Source organism: Palaemon carinicauda, chromosome 44, assembly GCF_036898095.1.
Source record: "Palaemon carinicauda isolate YSFRI2023 chromosome 44, ASM3689809v2, whole genome shotgun sequence".
Lineage (NCBI taxonomy): Eukaryota > Metazoa > Arthropoda > Malacostraca > Decapoda > Palaemonidae > Palaemon > Palaemon carinicauda.
This window is the reverse complement of record NC_090768.1, coordinates 11,630,223-11,646,709: the sequence shown is the minus strand read 5'-3', so window position 1 is coordinate 11,646,709 and position 16,487 is coordinate 11,630,223. Positions and strand designations below refer to the sequence as shown.

General features: G+C 37.3%; 1 protein-coding gene across 2 annotated transcripts in view; it reads left to right on the top strand.

Moving 5' to 3' along the window:
• The window catches only part of Rab5 (RAS oncogene family member Rab5), a 49,648-nt gene that overhangs the window by 6,985 nt on the left and 26,176 nt on the right, over positions 1–16,487 (top strand). The window contains exon 1 of one of the 2 annotated variants that reach the window (XM_068366350.1): positions 2,727–2,885. The exons of the other annotated variant lie outside the window; for it this stretch is intronic. The gene's annotated coding sequence lies outside the window, so the exon portion shown is untranslated. Of the gene's footprint in view, positions 1–2,726; positions 2,886–16,487 lie in introns of those variants that run through there. 2 annotated transcript variants of the gene reach the window in all.

The following is a 16,487-nucleotide window of genomic DNA, read 5'->3' as shown; positions in this document are numbered from 1 at the left end:
GTGTTGTCACCTATGTTGTTTATCCTCCTCATGATTCCTGTAAAGCACAAAACAGTTGGAGATGGTGGAGAAGGATTGGACTGGATCGGTAACAGGAAATTACAGACCTAGAGTATGCTGAAGATGCTGTCCTTATTAGCAGAACACCACAGGACTTGCAAAGCTTGTTTACCAGAATGCATGAAATAACACATGAAGTTGGGATCAAGATAAATAGAAGGAAGACAGAGATGGTGAGAACGGAATATGCAATGGAAGATGAAATATCACTGGAAGAAGAAAGGATTAATGAGGTGGAATCTTTTAAATATTTAGGAACTATGATCTCTAATACAGGATCTTTAGAATTGGAGTTTGTTGAAAGATTGAAAAAATCAAATCAAACAATAGCTGGGTTAAGTAAAATTTGGAAATAAAATTGCCTGAAACTACATATAAAAATCCGGCTATATATCATTTTAGTGAGATCGGTGTTACTGTATGGACATGAGTCGTGATATGACAATGAAATAATATCCAACAGATTTTGTAGATTTGAGAACAAAACCCTCAGAAGAATATTGGGAGTTAAATGGCAGGACAGGATTAGAAACGAAACTATAAGAGAGCTTACTTGAGTGCCATATGTAGATGAGATCATTGCGAGGGGTAGATGGAGTTGATTCGCACTCCCAACTGGGCTCCACGGGGCACTAGAAGAGTTGGAAGACCCAGGCCTACATGGATGAGGACTATGAAGCGTGAAGTAGGAAATGATGAATGGAGAAGTATTGATTTATAAGCTCAAGATAGAGACGACTGGCGAAATCTAACAAGAGACCTTTTGCGTCAATAGGCATAGGATATGATGATGATATTATTGTTACTTGCCAAGCTACAACCCTAGTTGAAAAAGCAAGATGCTATAAGGCCAGGGGCTCCAACGGGGAAAATAACCCAGTGAGGAAAGGAAACAAGGAAATAAGAGAATTAATTAACAATTAAAATAAAACATTCAAGAACAATTAAAATAAATATTTCATAGGTAAACTTAAAACTTCAACGAAGTAAGAGGAAGAGAAATAAGATAGAATGGTGTGCCCGAGTGTACCCTCAAGTAAGAGAACTCTAACCCATGGTACAGAGGCTATGACACTACTCAAGACTAGAGAACAATGGTTTGATTTTAAGAGTTCCATTCTCATAGAAGAGCTACTTCCCATAGCTAAGAAGTCTCTTCTACCCTTACCATGAGGAGATTAGCCACCGAACAAGTACATTGAGTGAAAAAGAATTGTTTGGTAATGATGATTCTGTAAGACCACGACTTGCAGTACAACAGACAATTGGTCATTCGATTTTCTGCATTGCATTTCGCACTATAAATCACACCCGAAGAAAAGACCATCAATATTGTTGTATCGAGAAATTTTGTAGTTGTCAAATATTGAAATGACTCATATATCCATAATCATTGTTTTTCTTTTCTCAGGGAAATTGACAATTTTCACAAGAATTCTTTAATAAATCACGTCATCAGTAGAAGGGTTATAATAAATAATGTTATCGAAATTGAATTAAAAAGTGAATCAATACAGATGTATAGCAACTGTAAATGAAAATGTATTTTATCAATTTAAATATACTGTACAGTATATACCTCTATAAATTATGTTTATATCCACAAAACACACTTTTGGTATATACATACACACACACACACACACACACACACACATATATATATATATATATATATATATATATATATATATATATATATAATAATGAGAGAGAGAGAGAGAGAGAGAGAGAGAGAGAGAGAGAGAGAGAGAGAGAGAGAGAGAGAGAGAGAGAGAGAGAGAGAGAGAGAATAGTTAAATACAACAATAATACGCATTAAAAAGAACACCGTTCTCTGTTTAGTTCAAGTCTTTGTTTAAGCTGACAACCGTGTGCATTTCACAAAGAAACGACGCAAAAGACACAAAGAACAAAGTGCAATTAATTTAAATGATTTATAACAGATATCAAATACACTACGTGTAAATTTTACGAATAGGGAATGGATATGGTAAACCCCCACCACCTACACTACAGTATTACACTGTATATCAAGAATTCGTAAGTGCTCTGTCAAATGTGACATTAAACACTTTTGAAATAGAGACAAAGTAACTTCAGATTTCTGTGATGTTACCTAAATATGCTAGAAGCAACCGAAAATTATATCCCCAAGTTATGAATTGCATGTTGCGTGAAGACATACATACCATATACACATGAGATTCTACAATACGTTTGAAAATGTCATTTCATTCCATTTGAGAAAGCATTATATATTAGCGTACATAAATGTGACGTACACAGATTAGTCAGGTTTGTCGCTTCCTGTTAAATTCCACACTTATATGAAGATACTTAGATGACGCAATTATTCAAGATTAGTAGTTGATCAGTCATGACTGAATCAAGGAAATTGCAATCAAGGAGAATAATACCGACGAGCAGCTCAGTCTAATGCGGTTCACTCTCATGTGATTGGGACTTTAATTTCCTTGGCAAAGACATCTCAACATCACAACACTACGCGGAGTGATACTCGTAAAGTAGTTCTATAGTAATTGATAGTAATTTTCTTTATATAATGTAATGTTACCCTTTGGTATTTATTTTCTGTTCCATTTTATTTGATTATGCTTTATATATCAACGAATAGTTCCTAAAATACCGAATTAGTTTAAAGAAAATAGATTTGTCAAGGGGCGGGCGGAGGAGGAGGACATGGGCGAGAGAGGTTGTTGTGTGGTTAATCCTAAGGGGTGGAGGAACGTCATTGTTAATATTTTGTGCGTGTGACCATTTCGTTTTGGTTTTAAGTCTTCTAGTTACCCAATTTTGTACAGGTAAGGTGTAGAAGATGTGCAGGAAATGTTTCATATGTTAGTTTAAGAGCAAATATGCTCAAAAATGGTCTGAGTTAAGTGTTAGTAAACATTTTGTTATGTCTTCCGCCCGTCCGTCCGTCACTACGAGACCAGCTGATCAGATTTGTCCCCTAAGATTGATTCTGCCCTGTTTTTTCTGTTGCCAGCCAGACAACCTTATTTGCGTTCTTTATTTGGAGTTAACTGTTTTAGACAACTTAAGGAAAGGCAGAAGAATTACGATCTGTTTTCAAGATAGAACCTACTTGATGCGAAATAAGACAGACTGACGACAATTATGACATTAGCCCTAAGCTGAAAGGATTCAAAGGCCAGTAGGTTGTTGTCGTGTGACTTTTATTCATGTCAAGGGCATCGCCTTTCATCCTAATTAGGCTGCCACATTGAATCCCATACTTAGCTACTGCATGGACTTAGAAATTTCTCTGTGGTTAAGCCTACGCATCCAGCAGTAGGGCCTGGCCTACGTTCCTTGTTTATTTATTTATTTATTTTTTTATTGCAATCAGATCTAAACTTCTTGCACTTTATGGATATCATTTATTGGCCAGGGAACTGCAATGGCTTGATGTTATGTACAGATTTGTATTTATCATACATTTTAGGTGTTTAGATAATGGTATAGAGGTTGCAGGATATTGTTCTTGTATTTTAAGTGATGGTAAACATTTGGGGGTCCTGTAGTCTATAGATTGGGGTATTGGGTATTCTGGAGCTGTCAAGTGAAACGGGAGGGATTGTACTGCGTGTTTGGGCCAAAGAAAGAATTGGTTAGGTTAGGTTGTGTATCGCTCTTAATTATTAATGGGATACTGATGCCCCTGATCGGGATTTGGGGGTGTATGTATGATAGCGGCCATCAGTATGTATTATGTCTAACTTAGAATACGGTATTGTAAGGTAGCCGAAGGCCCCCCCCCCCCTCCCGTTAAGTAAGTAGGTAAGGACACGGCTTGTAGGTTAGGTTAGTTGATATCTATTTTTAATCGTGTGAGGAACTGGCCGCTGATATACAAAGGCTCCCGGGGTTGCCCTGACTTCAGAAATAGTAACGCCTGCCTTGTCAACACTTGGAGTTTTACTTACTGTAGACGTATGTCATCAATTTACTTACTTAATCTGATGTAAAATTTATCCGAAATATGGCTATTGCCTTAGGGTATTGTAGTCCTGTTTACAAAGTAATTTTAAAGGATGAACTCTACAGTGAGTGTTTAAGTATAGATTATAACTTACAGAAATATATAGGAGTCAAGGAATCTGTGGAAGGTATTCGTGATTTGAATTGACCCTCTTTTTTTTCTTTCTTTTTTTCTTTTTTTTTTATATTGGAGATAAATAGTGAAGCATGTTGTGAGATCATTGTATGCTAAGGGATTGAAGATATCAAAACTGTAGAGTTGGTGTGACAATGGCAATGCGTTATTATTTGGTACGTGTGTAGATTGTCTGGTTACCAGGTCTGATGCATGCATATAAACGAGAATCCTTCCTATCATCATCACCCATATTTTATTGTATCTATTAGTATGTTGGCTAATTATCCACTTATTGATCTTCGCTACACTTGCAATTAAACATTATTTTATTCCTCCTCGGTTCTGGCAAGCGATACATGTTGCTTTATGCCTGTTAGCCTAGTAGGCGAGTATTTTGGCGGATAAGAAATTGGTGAATTGGTCACTTACTCAGTGCTCTATTATTTTCTATTTTGACAACACTATTATTTTTTATGCATTTTAAACTGTGCTGTGAAAAGTGTATTTCATGGTAACTTGGAATACAGTTTACTGTACAGTATTGGTTTGAGGGCTGTCCCCTCACCTGCTAGCATGCATAGGTTATACAGGACCACAAAAATTGCTTTCAAATTGAAGAATTGACAAACATTTATGGAAGGGGTGCTGTAGTAGAGCTAAGTTAGTTTAAGTTATTGTAGGAAGAAGGATACAGTTGTGAAAACATTGTTATAATAATATCTTGCCTAAGATCTAATTACAGTACTATGAAAGCAACCCTACATCACCCCATGTAGGGTAAGAGAGATTTACTTAGTGCAGTAGAAACTCACAGGCATGTCCTTTGGTAACTAAACATATGAAAGAAACTGCCTTTTCTTTGACCAGTGTCAATAAATTTTTAGATTCTGAGTCGTTATCTGAAATAGCAATAAGTGAACTTTGTCTTCTGCTTGGTCAGCCAGAAGCATGCTGCAAGGGGCATGCCCCTAAGGTTGTATGCAAGATCCATGGAAGGGCGACTCTGCAACCATCAAAGAAGCACTTTAAAGTCTCCTTTCGGGCACCAAGGACAAGAAACATTAGGAGGGACTCCACAGCCCTCTTGCAACAAACCAGGTGGTCTGGTCTCAAGCAAGAAACTGGTAGGATGGTGCCTAGGGAACAAAAGGGCTATGCAAGCAGTTCCGTCTGATTCTTAGTCCAGTAAACACGGACTGTTCCTATTTTTATAGTCGCAAGATTAAAAGAAAAAAATGCTCTGAAGTGATGGAGGGAAGTGAAACCCACCCTAAACTGTTTAGTTCTTCCCTAAAAGTAAAAATTAGTACTTGCTTTGGCCCTATAAGTGAAAGATATAGGTAATGCTAAATTACAAATAAATCTTTGTTGAGATATTACCGCTAGAGAGGTGTGGGGTCCTTTGACTGGTCTGACAGTACTACATTGGATCCTTCTCTCTGGTCACGGTTCACTTTCCCTTTGCCTACACATACACCGAATAGTCTGGCATATTTTTTACAGATTCTCCTCTGTCCTCGTACACTAGACAACACTGAGATTACTAAATAGTTCTACACCCAAGGGGTTAACTACTTCACTGTAATTGTTCAGTGGCTACTTTCCTCTTGGTAAGGGTAGAAGAGAGACTTTAGCTATGGTAAGCAGCTCTTCTAGGAGAAGGACACTCTACAATCAAACCATTGTTCTCTAGTATTGGGTAGTGCCATAGCCTCTGTACCATGGTCTTCCACTGTCTTGCTTTAGAGATCTCTTGCTTTAGGGTACACTTAGACCCACTATTCTATCTTATTCTTTTGAAGTTTGTTTAGTTATATATTAGATTTATTTTAATGTTGTTATTGTTCTTAAACTTCTCTTGTAGTTCATTTCCTTATCTCTTTTCCTCTGCTATTTTCTCTGTTGGAGCCCTTGGGCTTAAAGCATCCTGCTTTTACAACTTTGGTTGTAGCTTAGCAAGTAATAATTATAATTATGCTATTGACATTGTATCTTTATTTTTGGGAGAAACCATCAGTTCTTTTGAGTTTTCCCTACTCCAACAGCTAACTGTTATTGGGACACCACAAATCAGACTTGGTTTTTTTTTTTCGATGGATAAATGAAAGTTAGTAAATAACACTAAGAGCAGGGTTGTGATATGGTCACATAAGCTGCTGAAAAAGTTATGTAATTTGTCAAGTCTATATTTAAAGATAAGCCTAAGTAATAGTGCATCATTACTTAACGTAACATAGGGGGAAGCACCTTAATTGAGTGCTCTTGCCTCATGGACCTCATTATATTTTTTTGTAAGGTTTTGCATTTTGTTTTCCAAGGATTACATTCTGACCTAATGTACCTTTACTTCCAGAATCCTAACATTCTTGGCTTATTACATCCTCTTCATTATAGGAGGGTCTACTATCCTTAGAAGACTTATTTTGTAGTATGTTTATGGCTTAATGGAGCAAAAGTTAGGCTGGTGAAGTCTATCAGACTCTTAGTGCACATATTGTTGGATTAAAGATACCAATGATTAGCATTGTGAACTTGATTAGGAAAGGATTCAATGCCTCAATGTGATTCTAGTAAGAAATATTTCCCTGAACTGCAGGAGGGTAAAACCATTTTTTATCACCTTGGAAGTCTTCACTGAGTTATTACAACCCAAACTGGTTAACTTGGGAGGTCTGTAGACACAGCATTCAATCAGTGCATGTGAGCTTTTGGCTCTTAAAAGTAATTTCCCTCTTGTCTGGGTTGTCTGAAGAACTATGTTCCTTAATGCAGTGGTTAAAGGGTCCACTGCCTATTTCCTCATCCATCAAAGAGTCGGAGAACATTTCTGGCAAAACTTTGTGTGGTTAGGTTTTACTGTATAGATTTTTTTCTGCATAAATTATACCATTACATTGTATCAATTCTCACCCATGATGTACATACAGTATATCCCAGTTTGCACTTTTTTTTTTATATGAAGGGCACAAGTAATAGGAATCTTTTTATGAAAGTGTTGCAGGACTTGTTTGACCTGTAAGCCCTCATTAATGTAATTAATGTAATTTCCAAACAAGTCTCTTGATAGCTGGAGCTATAACACAAACAATGGCTCACCTTACCATTCTTGCTTTCTAAGGCAGTAGACAGAGAAGAAAAAGAAAAGCATAGACAATGGAAATGAACTTGAACAAATTGCAACATTGAACAATATAAATACGGAATTAGCAAGAAATGGGGAAAACCCAACCTACAGTACAGTACTGCGCACTTAACTTGAAACCAATAATGTAGCCACTCATATGAAGGTTAAAGTGAGTATGCCTGTACAGTACTCAATTTCAAGAAATTGATATAGTACAAGAAAAATTTAACAAGGTCATTTGGTTCCTTATTCACAAAACGTTTGTATGATAAAGATATCACAGGGAGAGAAAGGAATAATACTTGGTTGAAATAAAGTTGGCAGTAAATGCTGGCACAAATTGGTGTGATGCAGTGATTTATGCGCCATTTTCTCTATAAAGTAGCACAGTAGATTGATGGTTAAAGCATTGGTTAGAATGAGTGAGTATTTAAATTTAATAAGTGGGATTGGGAAAAAAAGGTTTCATGGCAGATGAGCCAAGTTGTAAAGTTGTAGTTATTGGTATTGCACTAATGTATACAAGGTATAGTATACATAATATGGTTTACATTACAGTATTGAAAAGCACCTTTATAGTACTGTACTGTTACCATTTAGGTATATGAAACTTCTAATATAGATTGTATTGTCTTAATGAATTTTAAGTGTAAATTTGAGTTATTGTATGATATACTGTACCTCAAATCAGGGTTTTAATGCTTTGCCATAATTCAGTGCATAGCTTACATTCTTCATAGTATCAAAACCCATGGTTGCTATTCAAGTTGACTTCATGTTTTTAGGAACTATCAAGAAATTGTCTGATTGTCCAGTCAAGGTTATAGAATTGCTGTCACTAGTCCTCATTCAGCGCACTACAGTCTTCCTTCAGCATGGAATGGAACTTGTTTTGTTTCTTTCTCCAGTCAGTTTCTAGATCAATTTTTAATTCTACCTTGCCACCTTTGTAAAGTGAGGACTTAGTTTTTTTATGCTGTGATGAGGTCTTAGTCAGATTTTAGTTTCATTGTACTGTATATATTTTCAGAATCTGTTTGGCTTCTTTTCTCACAGAAAGACCCTCACAACCAAGATTGAAACTCGCTGTCATGTCATCCTCTTTAGCTTTTTAATTCAATTTTGATCTTATTGTCAATCTTCCAGCTGCTAGTACAAGGCATTGCCCAAATTCTTTTTTAAAGTTATGCCTCCATGATGTTACTCATAGGTCCCTTAAGTACTGGAAATTCACCTGGGGCCATGTTTTGTGAGGGGTTATGTTTTACATAGTAGGAGGGACCATCCTCAGCTATTAGCTTGCTGCTATTGACATTTCTATTTGGCACTAGAAGCGTGGCTGTCCAGGGCATCATGCACAAAATGTATGTGTACTGTATTTACTATTAGGATGCTACCCTAAAGTGTGTCATTAGTTTTGTTACCTAATTATGGGTTAGGTGTGGATGGTACAAGGTCATCCCAGTACAAGTATTAGTGTGGAATTGTGTACATGTAACAAATACGCAAACTGTAATTGATACAGTAATAATTTGTAACAATGACAACCCAACATCCACCTACTAAAAAAAGGTTTTGCTGTGACTGGGTTAAGAACCATTGTTTCAGTCTTCCTTCTTTTCTTAGTTAAGCATTTCTGCATAAATTCTCATCTGGTTTCAGGTCATCATCAGTGACTTTTCTCCATCTTTTACTGGGCCTTCCATTTTGTCTTTATTCAACAACTAATACAGTATAGTTACCACGCTTATGACCAAAACATGTCTCTTCAGCAGAAACCTAACCGTCTTGGTCTCAGGGATCTGTCAATTTTCAGGGCTATGGACTCTTAGAGCTCATTTACTTATGAACTTATTGATTGGTTTTGTTGGTTATCAGGGTTATCTGTAAATCTTGTTCATTGCATAAAGATTAAAAAAAGTGTGGATTTAATCTATGCCTATAATCTGAGTCTTAGTCGTACTGGCGATACCCAGAAATGACACAATAGCCCCTCAAAATTTGTCACACAATACAAAATTGCAAAGCAATAACAACTAGAAAAGCGGTACGAGAGTGCAGGCCTCCGTCGAGAGCATTCTGCAAGAGTCAATTTAGACTGAGGCATATTTGAAGTCGAACTTTGGCGGTTAAGGTTGTAGTTAGTTTGGTTGACCTTTTGCTCAACCTTGACCTTTAACCTAGGACTTTCAAAATTGAATTGCTTCCGCGTCTCAATACAGTACAGTGAACCCTCGTTTATCGCGGTAGATAGGTTCCAGACGCGGGCGCGATAGGTGAAAATCCGCGAAGTATTGACACCATATTTACCTATTTATTTAACATGTATATTCGGACTTTTAAAACCTTCCCTTGTACGTAGTACTGTTAACAAACTACCCTTTAATGTACAGAACACTTAATGCATGTACTACAGTACCCTAAACTAAAACAGGCACAAATATTAAAGGCGATTTTATATCATGCGTTTCCTAAACACCTAAAAAGCACGATAAAAAATGGCAACCAATGTTTTGTTTACGTTTATCTCTGATCATAATGAAGAAACAAACTCATTTAGTGTACTGTACACATATATGTATAGGTTAGTTTTTGCATCGATTATATTGATGTACAGTATACAGTATGTTGATTTTGTTATTACCAATGTTTTACTTAATTTTCCTTAGGACTTCCAAATGAAATGTTTTTCTTTATGACGCCACCTGAAACGACGGCGTCATAAAGTACGCTCAGTAAACAACCACGCTCAGAACAAAGAAGGCATTTAACGCGCATGATGAAAGTGATAAATAATGATATTTACAGTAAAAGCATTTACAAAATATGTTATTACAAATATTATTTACCGTATCTATATAAAATCATACAGTACATACTGTACGTAGCAAAGCAGGAAAACAATTTACGAGAGAGAGAGAGAGAGAGAGAGAGAGAGAGAGAGAGAGAGAGAGAGAGAGAGAGAGAGAGAGAGAGAGATTGTTTTACGTACGTAAATGTAAATTTTAAACAAAAAAAATATGATAGGCTTTTAAAACCTTCCCTTTAACTTAATGCATACAGTACTAAACTATAAAACAGACACAAATATTACAGTAAAATGTTTAAGTAAAAAATAAAGATTGTTACTGTACTCACCACGAAAGAAGTTCAAGAAAAACTTGAATGATGATGGCGATGAATTTGCTGCACAGTAGAAATGATGATGATGAAGCTGATGATGTCTTCTACTGTGCAGCCAATAATAGTATTTTACGTCTCTTCAGACGGAGGTGTCTTTTCCTGGGACACCTCTTCAACTTCTTCCTGAGACACTTCTTCAATTTCTTCCGAGGGCATTGTGATCGGAAGTTGCTGCCGCTGCTTCTTTTTTCGCAAGAGCATCCTGTAGGGAGCCATTTGTTCATCGATCTTGGTGCAGAATTGTAGAGAACGAACCATATCCTCGTCCCACTCTTGCGACATTTCTTTCACCTCATTCGCAAGCTTGCAGAGCTTGGCAAGCCGTTCTATAGTTAAGACCGTTTCTTCGACATTTTCTTGGATCTCTTCCTGTGTTTCACTGTCTTCACTGCCCGATTTCGTCAGGTCTTCGAGGTCTGCGGCCGCGTAACTTCTACCGTCTTTTAACATAGTATCGAGAAGCGTCACCTTCTCAGCAATCATCATTTTTCGGTGCTGTTTAGGCTCACTACCAGCCTTAGTAGAAGCAGAAGGCTTGGGAGGCATTGTACAGTTGGGTTTAACAGAAAGTTCAACTTAAAACAGTCGCACACAGCACAGATTCAACTTCACAAACTTAAGAACGTCTACTCAGCAATACGCGGAAAGAGAAAGTGAACGATGCAGTCCCGCGAGAACTTTGATGCTGCGGGTAGAAGATGCGGGCAAAACACCAATCACAGGCTAGATAACAAAACTTGAGTTTTGATTCGTCATCTATCAGCGCTTGAACCAATCACAACCCGTCTTATACAGTACTATGGTGCGTTGGTTACTCATAGAAGATGTCCCGCGCACACTGAACGTACGTAGATTAAGTACAATACCGTAATAATAATAAATAATGATAATAATACTGTACAGTAATAATAATAATAATAATGATTAATAATAATAACAATAATAATTTTATTAACAACAACAACAATAATAATAATAATAACAATAATAATAAAAATTTACGTACGTACGCTATTTTACGCCTCTCTCTCTCTCTCTCTCTCTCTCTCTCTCTCTCTCTCTCGTACGCTTACAGTACTTATTCGAAATGTGATTTTTGCAACAAAGAATATTATTGGATGCAGTACTGTACTACGTACGTATACATACAAAAGATTCATGGAAAAGAAGCACATCCATTACAGTACACACCATTCTAATATGGTATGACTGCATCTGATTTGCGTTTCATGTTCGATTTAATTTTACTACGTACTGAATTATCGTATGATCACATTCTCTTTTCGTGTTTTATTTCTTTCTGTGCTGAATTATATATCATATGTAATGCAATGAACAATCAGTAAGAGCAGATATTACTAATTACAGTATTAATGGAATTACAGGTAATAAAATATCGTATTTGGTTATCTTCAGATTTCGCGATATTTTCGAATTTTCCGGAAAATCCGCGATATGTATATATATATGGGTTATGGGAAAACCCCGCGAAGTGGTGAATCCGCGATTGTCGAACCGCGAAGTAGCGAGGGTTCACTGTATAACAATTAGTCCCTGAATGTTTCACTAAGCTGAGTAAAATTGTGGCCAGGAAGTAGTTCTCAAACAAACAAACAGGCAAAAACATAACCTCCTCCAACTTCGTTGGCAGAGGTAAAAGCTATCTTCGTCTGATATTCTACTGTATCAAGATTCTTAGTTTGTGCAATTTAATCCCATATACTTACTATCACTATTTGTAACAGCTTTATAAACTAATGTAAGTGACAGAACTGCAATGACCTTTTTTAATGTGAAATTGAAAAAAAAAATATAATGAATTATAATGGCTTAGTTTTTTCTTTTTTATTGATATCACAAATTTCATTTAATAAGCAATTGAAAGTACTGTACAATTGGGGTCTTCAGTTTTGAGTAAGAAAAAGGCTGTTCTGATCAAAATTTTAATTTTCATTTTTTTTTCTTATATACAAGTCTAAGGGTAAAGATACTGTACATCTCATTGAATGGCTGCATTCTGAACAAGAAAATTGTGTTCTTTTAATGCAGAATAAATTATGGTGATGATTTGTTGCTACAACTTCTGCCAACAACATTCATGGTTCCTTCACTTGCTTAAAATTTGACACCGTTTGAACTGCACTTTTTGTGGTTTACTTTACTCTCCACAATTGGAAGCCTGGAATTTAAGACTTGATAAAACCACATCTAATGAACCTTCAGTTAGTTTTCTTCATATGGAGTAATGAAAATTCAGCTTGGGTGTCAGTAGATTACACATCTGTTGCATTTTTCTTTATGAATACTGTACAGTAAAATACAGTATATGACAATGGGCTTTCAGTCCAAAACGTAAAAACTCAAGGTCGTGGGATTGAAAAGTCATCCATAGTTATCTTTATTGGACCAATGAAAAGTTATTAGTTTTGTAACTGTTGTGAAAGCCACTGTGTAACACGGACACACTTGGTTCCTTCAAGTTGCTGCTTCAAAATAATCCTTAGAAGAAATGCGAGTTCATAATAATAATATGGTAATATATTAATTTGATGCCTGTTGTTCTTCAACTTTAATTGCAAACAAAGAGAAATTTTAAAACTTAAATGGCTTGTCGTCCGAAGTCCACTCATAATAGTCCGTTGCCCTCAAGAAGACAAGAGTATGCAAGTACAGTATATCCCTGCAGTGTTACTGTACCTTTATTATTCAGCGTGATCTCCAGTTTACTCTCTCCCCACACACACTGTTGAATAATGTGCTATCCATATCTCGTTAAACTGCATTCCCCTTTGAGGTGAATTGTCCTAAGCCTCTGAAGAATTACACTGTAAATATTTGATTTTTTCAATTCATGGTTTGTTTTTAACTTGGTTGTAGTACAGTATAGCATTTTTAATACAGATTGTTGCTTTGGTCATCCCTATTTCATTTATTCTGCCAGGGACAGATCAGTTTTATTTTGTTGCGAAGAAAAGGTTATCTGACTGTGTATAGGATAGTGGTCCCCACCATTAGAGCTAAACATAGTCCATTTTTCAATGTACTATAGGTACAAATCATTATAAAGTACTGTATTCACATTTTAGGTATCCATTGGTTTTGTTCTACTCTTTTTAATACCTAGTTCTTCCTCATTTTATTTTTCAGATATTGCTATATTGGTGTTGGCATTTTAGTAGACTTTAAGGTCTCCCATCTACCATAATGTTTCAAAGTGATTTTGTTTCATGGCTGCCTTTGCAGGGTCCCCCTTTATTTAAAATTAGTGGTAAATTATGGCATTCACTTTGTAGATAAAACTGTACAGTACTGTATACAGTATGCACAAATAAGAACCAGTTACTAAATTGAACTGCCTAAAAATCAATCTGTCATATGTTGCCTTAAAGTAGCATTAAATCCTTTTAATTTGTTTATGTTAAAACTTTGACAATGGCAAGAAGCACGATAAGTCAATTAAGCCTTTTTATTTTTAGTAGGGCTTATGACTTTCAGAGTTTGATTTGGTTTAAGTAGTGAACTTGAAGTTCCTTATTTGTTCCCTATTGATGAAGTTAGTGAGGAGTAAAGTGCTACAAACACGTAGGATTAGTTCTCGATGAAAATGTGTGTAAAAACATAATGCATATAGGACATACACACAAGGAAGAGAACCTTTATGCACCTCTATACAGTACTTGGTCTATCTTTGAATGGAGTTTGAAATTCCTGCAAATACTACTACTACTACTAGCCAAGCTAGAACCTTAGTTAGAAAAGCATAATGCAAAAAGTGCACGGGCTCCAACAGAAAAAATACTCCTGTGAGGTAAGGAAGTAAGTGAACATTTGCAGGCAGTGGTGAAGTGGAGAACTGCTTTGCAAAACAGCTGATGCAGTTTTTTCAAAGGCTCTGGCTACTGGGATTCTTCCTTTCCCACACAGGGCCGGACAGTGGGTAGCGCTTGACCTTCGTAATGGTTACTTGCTACTTAAGGACCATCAATACCCCCCCCCCCCATCTCACTCGCTGGTAGTTCTCAGCTGATTCACCAACATTGCTGAAAGCCTGAGCTTTGAAGACAGTTGGAAGAGATACTGGAGAAGTAAGTGCTTGATGTTGTTCAAGAAAAGTTTCGGGCCTTTTACAGTGGGCTCTTCCTGGTGGATGAGTCAACTTGTGACTAGAGACTGATAATCGAGATGTATGTTCAACAAACTAAGTTCAAGGAAACAGTTTGATCTGTGCTATGTGCCATCAACAGTATGCTTTCAGTGGACTTAATGGACAAATTTTCGACTGCCCTACATCAGTCTTCTCTGTGCTCTGGACTGTGTAAGACTCCTGCAGCAAGTCCTACTCGACTCCAGGCATACAACTTTTCTGACTCAGATGTGTCAAGCAAGAATTAGGTGTACACTGGAATAACCTTGTTGTCTCAAGTAATTGTCAGGAAAAAAAATATATCTACATCGTCCTCAAAATGCAGGCAGCTTTTTTGGTGCTGCAAGTATTTCAAGAATGTTTGAGGAGGCCCTTGGTAGTGGCTCAAGTCAACAAGCATGTATACACGGTCTTGCTTCATCTCTGCGAGATGACAATGTGGATGCACAACTGAGCAATTTTTACGCTGAGTAGTTGTCAGCCAGGTACATTTTCAGCAAGAGAAATGTATTATCAGACACAGTGTCACCAGGATCATTGTAGGGTCTGAGTACTCCCCACATCCTTGCATATTGGAAAGGCATGACCTGTTCACCACACAGTTTTGCTTTCCCATTGTAGACCTTTGGCCATGTTCAAAGATGCCCACTATCACCCATGGGATCCCCTGGATGCATACACCTATCCTCAGTTCAGCCTGGTTCGCCTGTTAATCGATTGTTGATTATGCCAGGATGATCCTGGTGGCTCCTAGATGGCCCTATGCCATAGCGTGTACTGTAGCTGTTAGCACTTTCAAGTAGGGTTAGGAGAAAATTACCCCAGTGGTCCACACTCCTCTTGTCAATTGCATCTTCAGAGGTACCACCAATCAATGAAGTTGTTGGAACTGAACAGTTGGAGGCTATTCAGCATCTCTGAGAAAAAGGATTTTTGTAAAGCACTGTATAAGGGATTTTTGGCACCTGCAATGGTCCTCTGCAACTGTCTACCAGGGAATGTGGGCCATCTTCTATTATTGTTATTGCAGAATGGTTACTTCTCTAGTCTGAGAAACTTAGCCCAGATTGCGGATTTCTGTCTTCCTTCATAGAGAGATGGCTGTCACGGTCGCGTCTGTCAAAGGCTACCACACAGCTTTGAGCATGGTTTGTTGACTGAAAGGGAAAGACATCTCCTCCTTGTGGGAATTGACTAAGTTCGTGAGGAACTTCGAGCAGTCTTGCCCCCCCCTCCCCCCACCGTGGACCTCAGTCTCTTATAGTGGAACTTGACCCCTGTACTTAAAACACTTTGGCGTACCCCCAATAAGCCTCTTAAAAGGTCGTCAGACATAGATGTGACTCTTAAGTCTGTCTTTTCACTAGCCTTAACATTGGTGAAGAGAGTAGGTGAGTTGCACGGTCTCTTACTTAATCCCCCATACTGAGTGCCAAATCCAAAAGTTGTCAGCACATGACCTCTCAGTGTTGAGGGCTGGGATTTGGAAGCATCCTGTCTATGGTAACATGTAGATGTAAGACTGGAATGAATGATGAAATGACTGGATCATCTTAATTTTTTCTGTCCCCTCTCTTGTGGACTTGACGATGGTATGTTACACCTACAAGCTCCGTTCTTTAATCCTAAAGAAGCATGTCCCATATCCTCCCTATCAAGGGGGTGGATTGTTGAATTTATACCAACTCATTGATCATCATACACCAGATATATTAAACTGGTCTGATTTCCCTTTCTGGGGAAGGATTTCATATGTTAACCATGTACTATTCATCTTGAATAGGCCAGGTCCTATCAACCAAGCAAGCCCAAATACCACCCCTTTGGTACCACAGCAGAACCTCCAGTGT